The sequence below is a fragment of the Quercus suber genome, unplaced genomic scaffold (genome assembly GCF_002906115.3).
Source record: "Quercus suber isolate HL8 unplaced genomic scaffold, Cork oak 2.0 scaffold_1, whole genome shotgun sequence".
NCBI lineage: Eukaryota > Viridiplantae > Streptophyta > Magnoliopsida > Fagales > Fagaceae > Quercus > Quercus suber.
This window is the reverse complement of record NW_027069468.1, coordinates 2,051,190-2,068,170: the sequence shown is the minus strand read 5'-3', so window position 1 is coordinate 2,068,170 and position 16,981 is coordinate 2,051,190. Positions and strand designations below refer to the sequence as shown.

Below are 16,981 nucleotides of genomic sequence, written 5' to 3'. Positions count from 1 at the left end.
AAGTTTGTAATGGGCGACAATGTTATACTTTTTGAAGTCTAGAACAAGTTATTTTGTGAGTTTGGAATAAATTAACATGTTATTTTGTTATGTTTTGTTTTGGCCAACAGGTTATGCATTTTTCATTTTTGACAAATGGTTCTGTTTTTAAAAAATTTGTAATGTAACAGTATTGTAATTTGCCACGATTATGTTGTGGCAATGGTACGTAAGAGCCAAAAAAATAACAAAAAATAATAAAATGCTGTATTATAATTTGTCGTCACTAAATATTTAATAACGGTCAAATTCCCCTGCCTTTTACCCTTTCCTCAATTTACTTCTTGAATATTAACTATCCCCAAGTTGATGTAGTAATTTTGAAGTGGGTCCGAACTTCACGCAATTTTTTGCACTGATTTTCTCTCTTCCGGTTCTATATATTTGCTTCTTATCAAGGTGCTAAAAGGCCAAATTAACCACAACCACAACAAACAGTTTATACAATTTCAAATACAACGAACCTTTTAGTTAAACAAAGATTCATGGGGCTTTCTTCACACCCGAGTTCAGCTCCACCATCCTGATCTTTCTGCATGCATACTGTTATTCTTCTCGGGTGGTTTGGCTTGTTACTCACCTCTGTGGCTGACGGGAATAATGAGACAGACCGGTTGGCGTTGCTTGAGTTCAAAGCCAAGATCACTCATGACCCTTTTGGGGTTTTGAGCTCTTGGAATGGTAGCTTCCACTTTTGTCAATGGCAAGGGATCACATGTGGTCGTCAACATGAAAGGGTCCCTGTGAGGTTTTCAAATTCGCTGAGTTTGGGGGCAACTGAAGAGGCTGAGTTTGGGCTTGAGATGAGCCTGACGGTTATCTGCTATGGTCCATTAGAGGACGGGCCCATTATCGCCAAGTCTATGGGAGAGAATCCAGTATAAATTATCAGCGGGTCCGAGGCACATGAGGGAGGTAGAGAAGCCCTTGGTATAATTGCGACACACTTCATAGAGTCTTATAAGGAAAGGATTCCGCAATCCACGCTCATGAGGATTCTGTTTGCCGCATACATTAATGGAGGATCTTCTCCATAAGGAAGGAGGCTTGTCCATCACGTTTGGGGCTCCTTAAGAGAATTTCTACAAGGAAAGACTTCGACTCCAAGTAGAAGAGGTCAACTTTCGACTACTATAAAAGCGCCAATACTCTCACAAATCAAGGTACACATAATTTACCCTCTCTAGCACTCTGGAGTTGTGAGAATACTATTGACTTAACCTTCGGAGAGTATTTGGCCGGCACCACACCGACGCTCTTTGTGAGGTTTTCTTCCTTGTATTATGCAGGTTCACGTTCAAGCGCGTAGGTATCGTGTGACTCACTGGTGAAATTCTCGGCATCATCACTAACCCTTAAGAACAATAGCTTTAATAATGAAATTCCTCCAGAAATTAGTCATTTGCGCAAATTGCAATCCTTACTACTGCAAAATAACACGTTTAGTGGCAAAATTCCAAGCAGCTTATCCAATTGCACCAACCTTACAGCCCATAATAACCTTCTCACAGGAGAAATCCCTGAAACACCTGGCCCTTTGTTAAAGCTCCGATTTTTTTATATTTACAACAATCATCTAACAGGAAGTATCTCACCTTCTTTTGGAAACTTATCGTTCCTCGAAGGGCTTGCTGTAGATCATAATAATTTGGTTGGGATTATCCCTGATTCTTTGGGCCAACTGACCAAGCTTAGATATTTTTATGCGGGTTCAAATAGGTTGTTTGGTACAATTCCCCCCCCCCCCACCCCCCCCTCAATCTTCAAACTCAAATTTAAATGTGCTTGTATTGAGCCTTAATACACTAAGAGGGAAAGTTCCTTCTTTGGAGAAGCTAAATAGAATTTCATTTTTTGCCACTACCTCTAACAATCTTGGAAATGGAGGGGCAAATGACTTGAGTTTTCTTTGTTCTTTGACAAATGCCACCTATCTGACCGTACTGGGTATAAATGACAATAACTTTGGGGGAGAGTTGCCCAAGTGCATTGGCAATTTCTCAACTACTCTTACACAATTGGTTCTAGAAAGTAATAAAATGTCTTTAAAGATTCCTACTGAATTAGGAAATTTGATCAATTTAGAGAGACTCGAAATGCAGTAGAACAAATTCTCAGGTAATATTCCCCATGAAATTGGAAAGCTTCACGAGTTACAAGTTTTGACTTTAAACACAAATCATTTCTATGGGAACATTCCATCCTCTATTGGAAATTTAACAATCTTGATACAATTGGAATTACACGAGAATAATCTTCAAGGCAACATCCCTCTTAGTCTAAGCATGTGTCAAAATCTGTTTACTTTGAATCTTGCTAATAACAATCTCAATGGTTTGATATCCTCACAAGTCATTCGTCTCTCATTCTCACTAGTTTTTCTAAATTTGGCTGCCAACCAATTTACTGGTGTCCTTCCCATGGAAATAGAAATTTTATAAATCTAGAACGATTGGATATTTCCAAAAACATGTTTTTTGGAAAAATTCCAGCAAGTCTAGGAAGCTGCATAAAGTTGGAATATCTATACATGGGAAAAAACCTCTTCCAAGGGATCATTCCTCCATCTTTAGAATCATTAAGAGGTCTTCAAATTCTAGACCTCTCTGAAAATAATTTGTCTGGTGAAATTCCAAAATTTTTGGAGGTCTTTGTCTACTTGCAATTTTTGAATCTATCTTACAACCATTTTGAGGGAGAGGTACCAACCAGCGGAGTCTTCAAAAATGTGAGTGAAACTTCGATAAAGGGAAATGGTAAGCTTTGTGGGGGTATCCCTAAGTTTCAACTTCCTATATGCAAATACAAAAAATCCAAGACGAGGAAGTTGACCCATACCTTGAAGTTGATAATCTCTATAGCTTCTGGGCTTTTTGGAGTAACTTTGTTTATGGTGCTTCTACTTTTTTATTCTTTACGAAAGAAAAAGAATGGAAGTATCTCGAGTGATTCAAGAAATTCGCTTTTGAATGTATCTTACCAAAGTCTCTTATATGCAACCGATGGATTCTCTTCTGCTAATTTAATTGGTGTGGGTAGCTTTGGGTTTGTTTATAAAGGAATTCTTAATCAGGGTAGACATGTGGTTGCTATCAAGGTCTTCAACCTTTCACGTCATGGAGCTTCCAAAAGTTTCATTGCCGAGTGTGAAGCTTTAAGAAACATCAGACATCGAAATCTTGTAAAGGTGCTCACAACGTGTTCTAGTATTGATTTTCAAGGTCATGATTTTAAAGTTTTGGTATATGAGTTCTTGGGAAATGGTAATCTAGATGAGTGGTTACATCCAACTCCAAGAACAAATGAGGCTCTTGAGGAACCAAGGAAGTTGAGTCTTCTCCAAAGACTGAATATCGCCATTGATGTTGCTAGTGCATTGGATTATCTTCATCATCATTGCCAAACGCCAGTTGTTCATAGTGACCTCAAGCCAAGCAATATTCTTCTTGATGATGAAATGGTTGGACATGTAGGTGACTTCGGCTTAGCAACATTCCTTCATGATGCTACCCAAGATTGTTCTACTAATCAATCAAGCTCCATAGGGGTTAGAGGAACAATTGGTTATACTCCTCCAAGTAATTATATTTTACATTTTTAAGTTTTTTTCTTTTCCCTTCTCCTATAGTTCCTTACTACAACTTCGAGCATGAAAAGACAGTTTTAGTAAGGATTTATTATATCTAGAAAATAGGATATGTTATATATAAACTTTAAAAGTTGTAAGGTTTTTTTTCTTAACCACTTTTACTTGTATGAAAATATGCCTATATTATAATATTTTATGTGCAATTGCAAGGTATGGAATGGGAAATGAAGTGTCAATATATGGTGATGTCTATAGTTATGGCATATTATTATTAGAAATGTTCACAAGAAAAAGGCCTACTGATAGTATCTTCCAAGATAACTTAAGCCTTCATGACTTTGTTGAAGTAGTTTTGCCAGAACGTATCATTGACATTGTAGATCCTATTCTTTTTTGGGAAAGATAAGAGGAAGAGACAAGGAACGACACTCGAAATGAGGATCCAAATGGAAGTTCCAACATTCAAGAATGCTTAATTTTGATACTCAAAATTGGAGTTGCTTGTTCCACACAATATCCAAGAGAAAGGATGAACATCAATGTTGTTGTAGCTGAGTTGCATAAAATTCGACAAAACATTCTTAAAACTAGCATACACGAGACAAGGACTTCAAACTACAGGTAAATATTGTTTTCTCATTGGGATATAGAATTTGGTAATGTCTCCACCTAAACCACATGATAGGGAATCATATAGTGATTAGAAGGCCACAGTCTTTCATGTCAGCGCTCTCTTTTTTCCCTAGCAAAACTGAGAAGAATGGAGTTGCTTAAAAATTGATATGCTCATTCTGCTGTCATACTACATAGGATTAGAATGACCCCAATTAATTAATTCCTAAATGTACCTTTTATCTGTTAAATATATAGCTTGTTGAAATTTTTTTTTTTCAGAAAAAATAATAAAGAGGCCTAAAAGGTTTTTCAATTTGGGTGATTTCCACTATTGGAACGACTGAGATCACAATAAGTTGGCTAATATCCTACTAGTCTAGACAGAGATCTCTATCAATGACTTAAGCTTAAATTATTGCCACATGTATTGAATTGGTGACATAGAGATGTAAACTTGTAAAGGCTACAAAGTTATAACCAATTTGTTGGACAATCATTTTTTTTTCTTAAAAATAATAAATAAATAAACTAATTTGTTGGATAAATCTTGCTTGTCTATAATTCTAAATCTTCTACGTAAAAGGATTGCCAATTCCATAAATATTAAATGAGTTGAGATATCATAATTCCACCAAAATAAAATGTGATACTTAATTTTCAAATTAAATTAAATCGTAGGTAAAGAGTTGATATTTATCTTTTAAATTTTTGTTACGGTTGGAAAGGCCTCACTCACCACATCGTCATTATTTGAAATTCAAAGCTTATTATATTGAAATTTATCTTCTTTCACCGCAGGTAGGCTGATGACTTATCATGAAGGTTGCCATCATAGTTTGCCAAGTTTATGTTATGTAATATTGGTGCAAATAATTTGTAGCTCCCTAGTTTTTTTTTTTTTTTTTTAATTCTCTTGAGAAGGAGCTCCCTAGTTGTTTAATTCAGCACTAAGTCTTTTATTTTCCCTTCTTGTATAAAGTGAATAAATTTTCTTCATAAAGTAACTTATTTGTTTAATGTACTATTGATTAACATTTGAAGCCAAGGTCTATTCCACAATAAAGACCTAAAGGCTACAGAACATGGTGTATTCTGTTTTCGTCTCCTATATTCTATAGAACCCACTATAGCACCACTTACTGTAATTCGCCAATTACTTAAAACTCTAAAGTCATTTTCTGTTAATTTCTACAACACAAAAATACTGCTACTAAAGTTCTTATAAACCAAAAGTTCCCTTAATTAGTGTCTATTTGGCTTTGTGCTAAGAACTAAGAGAAGGGGTAAAAAAACCAGTGTGGTAATTAATTTTATCAAAAGAGCATTAAGGCCCTCCAAAAAGCCTTTAGCAAGAGCTCAATTTTAAAACTTTTTTTTATAAGCTCATTTGTGGGTTTTTTAGTTTAAATAAAGGTTAGAAATACTATTACTAGTTATGCTACCCACAGACTGAATTTATACCCCTAATACCCCAAACATTTTGTATCAGGGGAGGTACCAAGTACCAACTCACCTAAGAAGTGCGGTGGTGCTAATTTATATTGTGGTGTTTTTAGAAAAACCATCATTCGTATTAAAATAAATAAGAGATCTAGGGTTCAATCCCCACTTATACTAAAAATCAATTGGTATTTTGGTCTGATGATAAAGAGTATTATCAGAAGCGGATGCCATAGATTGAAACTCTCAAAAAAAAAAAAAAATTGGGTCTATTGGTGATGAAGGTTATAAATTATGATGTTATATTTTATAAATTATATAATAAAGTTTCTACCTGTTTGCCCATAATTTACGTGCTCCAAGTATGAATAAAATTGATATCATCATTTTATTACTTGCATGGATTGGTTGCTTGAGCTGTGCTCTTAAAGATTTATAACTGTGGCCTAAGATGGGCATAGATCATAATATTACATGCAAGTTATCAATGTACTAAAAAACCCCCCACTGTATTTAGTTTTCCTGGTCTTTTTTCTTTGCATTAAATTGCTTACTTGAAAGCCTAGGAATATTAGAAGTTTATGATATTTGAAAAAAATTTGAGATGCAATGCAAGCTATGAGAAGAAAATTGTCGCTTTGCCAAGAGCTTTATAAATCAATTGGTTGACATTTTTTAATGTTTTCAAAACATCCAAAGTTCAATTCATCATTCTCATTGTAACTATCAAATTATCAAAAAAAAAAAAATCTCACTTTAATTAAAAGTTATGATTTCTGAAAAAAAAAACAAATCGAATCCGAATAGATGAAGAAGAACCAAGCCTAATAATTCGGATTCATAAAGTCTAAAATCTAGATTGATTTTTGTCTTTTTGGCCTCTTTTTTACGCTCTATACTTGGATGATGATGTGGATTGGAAAGTTTTTGTTTTTGCTTTGAAAATTTTAGTGAAAAGTGTGCAACTTTACTGGCCAAAAAGTAAGGAATTATGTTTCTTCTCATTATAGGATCAGGCTAGCGCTTGATCAACATGTGAATACCAAATCAATTTTGACTCTCTTCTCTTGGTGTTGTCTTTTTCTTCTAATTATGCATTTTATTTCTATGGCAAATTGTTTTTCTGTCTTTCCATCTTAACCTTTCATACATACATGACTAAAGATAGTTGTTGTTGGGTATCAATTGGTAATCAATCTTACCAACTGCTTAATTTATAATCTTAGTTCCTCTTAGTTACTTAATCAGGAATCCCAATCTAGTATTGAATTCTACAATGCAGTACATTAGTACTATTTTTTTTTTCTTTAAATAGCTCATGGATTCTAGTACTTCCTTGCTTTTCCCGGAGGATTTATACTGGGTTTTGTATAGCTTATAAATTATACTATAACCTCCGTATATTTTATAAAATTTAGGACTTTTACAATGGGATGGGCCTTTTTTCTAAGAGGTAAAAAAAAAAAAAATTGGTGGGGGCCTTAGGCCTAGGCCTAAGTTGCCTAAGCCTCGGGCCGGCCAGCCTTGATTGCACATATACATAGGAGCATTGCTTCTAAAGTAATGTTTGGGAGATGTCACTGGTACATTCTAAACCTTTTTTTTTTTTTTTTAATTCCTTCTACATTTCTCAAATATTGCCTAAATGGTCCACTAAATTACTTAATATAAAATTATCTAGAAATCAACATATAAATTAAGAAAAAAAATTGAGCCCTAATACAAACTGAGTTAAATTGTGTCTAAAAAACCATTAAAAAAAAGTACAAATTTATATTTGTTACAGCAGAGGAATCTTAAGAACAAGGGGGGAGCAACAATCAGCATATAGTAGTACTCCAAATCCAACTCAGCAATGTAGAAGTCTCAATAAATGCTTAAAACATTCCATAATTATATTATAGTGTAGATAATTTATGCTACACCATGGTTTAAACTCTCATCTCCTATTGTAACTATTGAATTTATCTCAAAAAAAAAAAAAAAAAAAAAAAGTTAAAACATCACAATACTGAACTTAGCCAAACTTATCTCCTATTGTAACTATTGAATTTATCTCAAAAAAAAAAAAAAAAAAAAAAAGTTAAAACATCACAATACTGAACTTAGCCAAACTTTTTCCAAATTATAAAAGATACTAATTTTCATTCTTTGCAACATTATAATCCGTGGACAAAACCGTTATAGATATAATGCTAATAGTATAAGCCTTTTGGAAGACTAAACAAATTATAAAAAACAATAGATTGATTAATACAACAAAACAAAACTCTGCAAAACTAATCCACACAGGCTGCCAGGACAGACAATTCCAATTAGATGATCTCTGCTTTTGATCCATTGCATGGATCTAATGTAGATGAAAATGTTGTACAAGCCAAATTAACAACTCATGAAAATTTGAGGGACAAAATTGTATTTTAACAAAAATATGTGGGACAATTCTAGCGGGATGATCTCAACTTTTGGCTCATGCTTGGGGGTGGGTATATGATGTAACCATTGTATGTAACACACTATGCCCCTTTCATATAGAGATGGATCTCACGCTTGTGAGGTCCACCCTTACGCGAAAGGGGCACTATATATAGCCATTACACAATATTCTTTTTCGATACTTGGTGTGTTATATATCTTAGACATTTAATTTTCATTTAATCTAATTTCCTCTTTTAACAAAATAGAAAATTATCTTCAGCTTCGAATGTACATATCATTTGCATTAAAAAAGTCACATGACTAATTAAATATGTCATATGACTAGAAATACACATAAATAATTTTACAAATCACTACATATTGTATTGTAAGAATTTACTCCAAATCATTTTGGAGATAAACTTTTACCAATTAAGTTTATGATTTTGTTCCTTTTATTTTTTTAACTCTATCCTGTCTCCTTTAGATCTTTTTTTTTTTTCATTTTACATTTTTTTTTTTTTGTTCCCTAGTTGTTTCTTTTAATTAATTTATCCTCCTTCCAATTGTGTTTTTTTTTTCCCCCCTACCACTCTCACTAATTAATCCCATAGGCCCCATTTTGCAAACCTACTCTTATCTGGCCTGGCCCAAAATCCAATTAGAAGTTCGGCAACAAAAAAAAAACCAATCCTAGAACCAACTCCGAATCCAAATGGATAAAGAAGACCAAGCCGAATCCAAAACCCGTCAAAAAGTATAAATACAAAGCCGAAGCCAAAATCCGCAACAGCATAATTCTCTCTCTCAAGACCTGCGACTGTCCACTGCTCAATTCTCGATATTGCTGAGGTAATATTGGATTCTTAACTTTGATTTCTTTTCTAGTACTAGACTCAGTACTCATGCTCATGCCATACCCGTGACGTATCTATCATGTTATGTTATAATTTTTCAGGAATTACTTATGATACCTGTGTCATACTCGTACCTATAAGGTGTCCGTGTCCGCGCTTTCTAGATCTCAATTGATTTTTTGTCTTTTTGCCTTCGTTGCACGATATACATTGATGATGATATGGTTAATTTGTAAAGTTTTTGTTTTTCCTTTGAAAATTGTAGTGAGAAGTTCGCAACTTTATTGACCAAAAAAGAAAGAAATAAAGTTTCTTCTCATTTTTTTTATAGGCTCAGGCTGGATGAACATGTCAATACCATATCATTTGGGCTCTCTTCTCTTGGAACTGTGTTTTTCTTCTAATGAATGCATTTGATTCTATTCCTGCTACACTATCTATAATAGTCTTGCTTAAGCATTCTGTTTCATGAAGTATGTATTTTTTTTTTGTTTTGAACACAATTTACCACTTTATATCTTGCCATTCTGATTCTACGGCAATTTGTTTTTCAACCTTTCCATCTTAACCTTTACATTGTACACACGACTAAGATAGTTTCTGTTGGGTATCAATTGGTAATCAATCTTACCAACTCCTTCATTTATATTCTTAGTTCTTCATAATTACAATCAGGAATTCCAATCTAGTCTTATATTCTACAATGTAGCATGATATGCTTACAGAAATCAGTGGGCTGAAGATTCCCGGGTCTTGATCTTGGAGAGAATCCTATAAAACAAAATCAGATCAGAGGAGACCGGTGGGTGCCGGCCCAGGGTCCTCCGATGGCAAAGTTAATATTGTCACTAGTCGTCTAAAGAAAGTACAACTCAGAAAATGTTTCTTTTTCTTTGGGAGAGTTTTTCATACCTCGCCTCTTTGCCGATGTGCCCTTTATATAGTGTTCGGCAAAAACGGTTACCTTGTAACTTCTCCGGTTGTTGCGGGTTTTGAGAGTAACCGCTTGCAATTGCTATAACTGATTATTTACTGCGGAACGGTTGCTGGAATATTGCACTCATTGAGAGTAGACGCAACCTTTCACCTTGTCTGTTCTACCTTTGGCAGAGACGAGATGCCATTATGATGATGGCTCGTCCGTCCTTACGGACGGACGGGCCTTTTTCACAATGCCTCGTCCTTGTTCCTCAGCACGAAGGAGGTAAGGACGAGTATCGACTCCATTGGTGAATCCCCTTCGTGTTGAAGTTTCGTAGACGACCTCCCCATGGCTTGGACGAGCCTTGTGGACGAACTTTTTGAGGGACATTTTTGCCTCCTCATCATAGCACAATACTTAAAACTATTTTTTATTTATTTAAATAGCCTCATTAGTGCATGTGACTTTTTTTGACTTCAAACTTTATTTGTGTGAAAAATGGTATCCCTTTGAACAACTTTTTCTTTTTTTGCTGTGTATATTGAATTGTAAATTTGAACAGGTTTTGTCAATTTAATGCCTACAAGGGCCATTCTTGAGTGACTCATTCCTCTGAATCCTATTTACAGGTCTTTCTCATCAAACTAAACTGTAGAACCAAATTTATAATGATCTAAGTTTTAGTGATTAAAGAATTGCTAGCAATGGACAATGCAAACATCCCTTTCTTTCATGTTGATATTGCATTTGAAGTTTTGTCACGATTGTCTGCGAAGGATCTTTCTTCAAGCAAGTGTGTCTCTAAAGGATGGAATTCGTTTATTAGTAGTCCTTCATTCTTGTGTATACTTTCTAAACGGTTAGAACGAGAAGGACCTTCTGGGCTTTTCTTTCAAATGTTCAAGGATAATGTGGATTGTGTTTCTAGACCTATCACATACATTCCTATTCACAAGAACAAATCATTTATCCAAAATACCATATTGAATTTTCTTCCAAAGGAAGTTGTTATCATGTCTTCGTGTAATGGGCTTCTCTGTTGCCGGAGTTGCATCCATCCTATTGATGATTATTATAGAAGAGTGCGAAATAGGGAGGCAAAGGAACTAGTGATATACATTTGCAACCCAATGACTAAAGAATGGATTGCATTGAAGCCAGAAGGGTGTGTTGTTGGTGATAGCATTGGATTAGCTTTCTATCCATTAGAAATAGGGAGGCAAAGGAACTAGTGATATACATTTGCAACCCAATGACTAAAGAATGGATTGCATTGAAGCCAGAAGGGTGTGTTGTTGGTGATAGCATTGGATTAGCTTTCTATCCATTTGGTTATTCATTAAACACTCGCCCTATTTTCAAGTTGGTAAGCATTCAACAATCAAAAGTGGATCCACATTTGTATTCATTTGCAGTGTACTCACAGACAAGTAGTTGGACAACTTCTAAAGAGGTTTGCCACTGCAGATATCAAATTTACAAAAACAATAAAATTTTCGTTGGCTAGATGTTCAATTGGCTAACTCAGAACCACCATATTTTGAGTTTTGATGTAAAAAGAGAGATTTCTAAGGTGATTAAGTTACCTGGCGAAGCTTCAAGTTCACTCACTCAGGATATCTCCATTATGTGTGTGTGCATGGTGAAGATTTTAGTGTGTGGATGTTGAAAGATTATGCCTCATCTGAGTGGGTGCTCAAGTACCAGGTGACATTGGTTGATATATGTCAAGAAAGTTATGCAGATTTGACTCACTGTAATGTAAAAAGGCGCTTGCTTTTGGCTTTCCATGAAGATTTGTTGTTTATGCCAATGGATAGGTGTTTGTTCTCATACAATTTTAGAAGTAGGAAACTGCAGCAGCTTTGCTATATATCTATGCTACAAGATTTAATTTTTCGAATCCAACTGTGATCCCATATTCCATTAGCTTGGCATCTGCAGGGGTTTTCAAGGAAGATCAAAGTGATGAGAACAAGTCAAGTGAAGATTAAAGGGATGTTTCATCCCTGAAAATTTCAAAAAGAAAAAGGACATGTTAGAATCCAACTTTGCTCCCATATTCTGTTAGCTCAACAGCTGCAGATGCTTTCAAAGAAGATTGAAGTGATGAGGTACCCAAGTGATGTTTCATTTCAAGGAAGGCCAAAAAGAAAAGAAAAACAACACCTTAGAAGATTCCTCATAGTTAACTAGGATTTTGTTCTCTCTATTTTCAGGTAGTGGTGTTGGACACCGATTGAAGAGTGTGAAAAGGAATTTTTAATCTTTTTGAAGGGCATTAGATTAGATAGTTAATTTTCCAATTTCTTAGAAAATATTATATTTGAATATAATGACCATATTTAATTTCATAAAAATATTATAATAAAATTTTCGAATAATTTAAATTCTCAATTTTTTAGCATAATTATTTTAAAAATATATATTTTAAATTGTGTGAATATTAATTGATGAAATTAGGCTAAATCATTTAGTGTAATTTTTTTATGCAAATAGTGCTTAATGATTCTAAATAAAAATTGCAGGAACAATAATTTTAGGAATTTTGGAGAATTACTCTTAGATGTATTAAGAGTGAAGAGATTCATTACATTTAATGAAAAAGATAATTATATTTCAAAATATGAATGGAAAAATTAATTAAAACTAGAAATTGATGTAGGGCATGAAATTTTCCATGTGACAAATTAAAAAAAATTAGATTCATAGTTTGAAATCTCAAAATTTGAGTCATTACCTAAGGGGTTTAACTATTCACAAATATTTGCAAGTAACATTGTTGAAACTTAGTAAGTAGTGATTGAATGTTCCCAATGAAATTGTTTTGAGATAAATCCAAAACTTGTAATTTCTTAAGGTTTCCAAGTATAGAGGTAATGTTACCTGAAAATTTATTGTTCCACATTGTATGTCTTCCAAGTTGATCAGATTTGCGATCATACTAGGAATATTTCCAAATACTTTATTATTATTCAAATAGAAAAAAGAGTTGAGACCTTTTCGATGCATTCAGGCAACTTTTCCCCATAGTTGTTGGTATTAATCTCCAAATCTCTTAGATTAGTGGCATTTGACAAAGAACAAAGACAACTCATGTCATTTACTCCTCATTTCCAAGCTGGTTCTCAGCAATGGAAAACAACCTCATTCTATTTAGGCGGAAATGTATTTTTCGTCCTTACATTTTGGCCTCATTTTCTTTTGGTCCCTACTTTTTAATTTTACCGCTTTTAGTCCCTAAAATGAAAAACACATTCTATTTTGGCCCCTACCGTCATTTTCCTAACGGAAATTGTCTACGTGACAAACGGAGTTTATTGTTGGCACACTAAATGATGTCGTGGCCATTAAAATAATAATAATAAATTTTATTTAGCATTAAAAAAATGCCACGTCATCATCTAAATTAAAAAAAAAATCCTGCCTCCGCTCCAGTGTAAGGAAGGGGTCAATATGTTGAGAGGCCCCAGATTCCGCTGGTTGTTGCCCTTGACCAGCCATGACCAACCGTTGTCATCTTCCCTTACTCTCAAGCTCTTCCCACAGACGGCGCCAATTGTAGGGTCTAATTTTGTTACGTAAACCCAAAAACAATAGATTTGTAGAGTATGGTTGATGAACTAGAGTTAACAAGGGATTCACAACAAAAGGTTATCACTCCTCTTCTTCTTTACTGATTAATTTCTCATACATCCATGGGTTGTTTTCAACACCCTCTCCCTCTATTATATAGCCACTCTCACTCTCATCCTTACCGTCCACGTGCCCCCATCCATGGACTTGCTTAAGTACCTGTCACGTCGGGCAGCTGCTTTTCATCTCTGTGTGATGGCGGTAGGTCATGAAGCACTGTTCAGATGTCTTCTCCACATAAATGCGGCCAGAAAAGCTGTTGCAATGCATTGAATACGGTGGCAGCAGCCTTCCCCTCAGATATTTCTTCATCCTTATCGTTCTTGAGTGTGCTTTGAGCTTATCTTGATCAGGTGGGATCCTCGGACGATCCACCAGGCTTTTCCCTATTCCATCAATCTCCAGCAACATATCAGGAAGAAACATCCTCCTCGGACAGGAGATTGCCTCCTCGGACCGGGACCATCCTCCTCGGACAGAGATGATCCCCTGCCAAGGGGATTCCAACCCAACCTGGGCCTCGCAGTTTCTGTTCCCTCCTCTTCGGATGTGAAACAGTCTTCTTGTGGATGTTCGGCCCATTAACTTGGGCCTGGTCCTTCTATCCCCACAACTAGTATCATAACATAATGTATAGCAGACTTGATATTTAAGATCAACATATCATTTCAATAGATGCCAAAAGAAAACATATTTGTGAAGAAATTTGTGTTCTTAGGTGTGTTGATTAGTGAGTTTATAAGTGTCTATTATTTATTTTTAAATATTTATAGGAATATTAGAGATATAAAACTTTTCACAAATTGTTATGATGGTAATATATTCTTTTATTCCTTTACCATTTAAAATGAGACATTTTTTTTTTCTCAAATATCAATTAAATAATAAGTATTTTTAAATTTCCGTATTATAACTTTTTTGACTAAAATATTGTTTTGGTTCCTATATTTTACATGAGTTTATAATATAGAAAGTTAAAATTAAATAACTATTATCTCATTGAAGTTTATATAAGAAAAATGTTTCACTTAAAATTTATCAATATCAAATTGTTTGGAGTCGGTCTTGTTTGTTACCATGGTTATTACTTATTACTATGTTCTTTTTTTTTTTTTTTTTTAAAGAAAAAAATATTTTTAATTATTACTATATTTTTCCTCAGAATATAGTCAAGTATGAAAACAAAGGTGTAAACGTTTTCTCATTTCTACATTTTTTATAACTTTCTAAAATCCACAGCTTGTCTGTAGTGGAGTTGGAATAACAAGAACAGGTAGTCCTCTTTGTCATGCCATAAGTTCTCTAGCTTCTTCCTTACAGGTGTGTCATCTAATTAAGGTATTTCTTCTTTTAAATCTGTAGTGAAGTTGGTGTAACAAGGACAGGTCTTCTTTGTCATGCTATATAAGTCCTCTGGCTTCTTCCTCACTTATGCTTTCTCCAAGGGTGGAAACCGGAACTTTTATTTGCAGGGACCGAGACTAAACCACCATATTAATTCTCAATTTAAGATAAACTCAAAGTAATTTCTTGCATTAGGGTGTTTTTTTTTTGGGAAGAAAATTTACATCTTTTTAACCTTCAAAATTTTTTTTTTAAAGTTGTGGGGAGGGGGAGATTTTGAATCTTAAACTCTTCCATTGGAAACATGAGAAAATGCTAGATGAACTACAAGACTTTTAGCTTTAATATGTACCCTCGATTAAAATTCCATATATAAACATATTTATAATAAATGTTTAATGCTAAAATATATAGTTTTATATACAGATATAATCATAATAAATACATATTAATAACTACCAAAGTTTTTAAATTTTAAATTTCATCTTTAGAAAAAAAAATTCATATTATATCAAAATTTTGTGTGCATTACTCAAGTTATCAACTAGTTATATATAGTACAGTGTGCACCTTCGATCAATATTCATTCTAATAATTTTATTAACCCACCAAATATGACATTTTTTAAACAAAAACACAAGTAAAATGGGGTGGTTATTTGAGCGGATTTTATTATTCAATAGTCGAGGTTGAACCGTTGAAGGGATTAAAACCTTGGATGTACATAACGAAATAAGCCCCTTAACATCAATAAATTGATTTACAAGAGTACTCTTTCCACATTAGACCCCTTAACATTACTATAATAATAGATGACTTATAAAAAGTCTTTTCTCAAATCACTAACTATAATGTACTTCGACCAAAGTTAGTGCTCCATACTACTAGAAAGTTGAAAGTTGAAACTTGAAAGTTGACACACTTCAGCACTTTCAAATTACCGCATTGGCAATTGTTCACTGGTCCAGTATTTTCAAAGATAATCAAGATAATTGCTGTATTAACTATTTGTATATTATTATGATTATTTTCATCGTTATCTTTTGTTGTATTACGTTATAATCTTCTAACACTTTTTTTATTAATTTTTTGTTTATTTATGATATTTTCATCCAAATTTTCCATTATGAAAAATATATTGTAATAAATTTATTAATTAGATCCAACTTAAGATTCAATTAACTCTCTCTCTCTCTCTCTCTCTCTCTCTCTCTCTCTCTCTCTCTCTCTCTCTCTCTCAAGAACATGGACTGAAGGACCATTGTGAAAATAAAATCAAACTTGGTAGGGTAAAGTGAAAAATATCAAACTTAAGGGAACAAAGTGTGGGCACAAGCCCTCGCAACAATTTTGGGTTTCCTCAAATCTGTAGAAAGTATGCCTTGGCCTAGGATGGATCATGGCGAAGGGTGTAAATCAAGTCGCCACCTAGATTACATTTAGAAAGCATAAATGTAGCGCCCTTGTGGAAGGACTGATCTTTACCAAAGCACATATTCGGAGTTTAGGTATAGGGATGGGAAGGTGTTAGGCATCCAACCCCAACCGACTTATAGGTCGGCCTCCACTCATTGTGTTCCAAATCTTAATCCCATCAAAGGGTCTTCTAATAAGTTATTCTATACCCACACGCGCTAATATGCATCTAACATACAAACATGGCATATGTCTCACACTTATTCATAGCAAAAAACCGTACCATTCATCTAGCAAAAAATTACATCCAAGGGTGGCAAGCACATCACAAGGCAATAGCATCAACAAGACATTTAATCAAGAATATTCAATCATTCAAACATAGCATCATGGTATTCATCAAAATGTGTTCATGTTTAAATACTTCCATTTTGTTTTTTTCCATTTTGTTTGATTCAAGAATGTTAAAAGATTTGATGTAATTTTGATAATGATTGGGGGGGGGGGGTTAATCTATTCATGTTTAATCTAATGTTTAATGTTGTGTTCTTGGGTTTGTGATTTTTGGTTTTTAATTTTGTGTTCTTAAATCTGGGTTTGTGTTCTTATTGTTCTTTTTCAAGATAAACTTAGATCTCAATTCATGTATTTTTTGCTTTTTATTTTTTACTTTTATTTTTTTATTTAGTTAAAATTGATAAATTG

General features: G+C 34.0%; 1 pseudogene; it reads left to right on the top strand.

Moving 5' to 3' along the window:
• Nucleotides 1-1,742: 1,742 nt before the first annotated feature.
• On the top strand, nt 1,743-4,034 carry LOC112037239 (probable LRR receptor-like serine/threonine-protein kinase At3g47570; annotated as a pseudogene).
• The last annotated feature ends 12,947 nt before the right edge of the window (nt 4,035-16,981 follow it).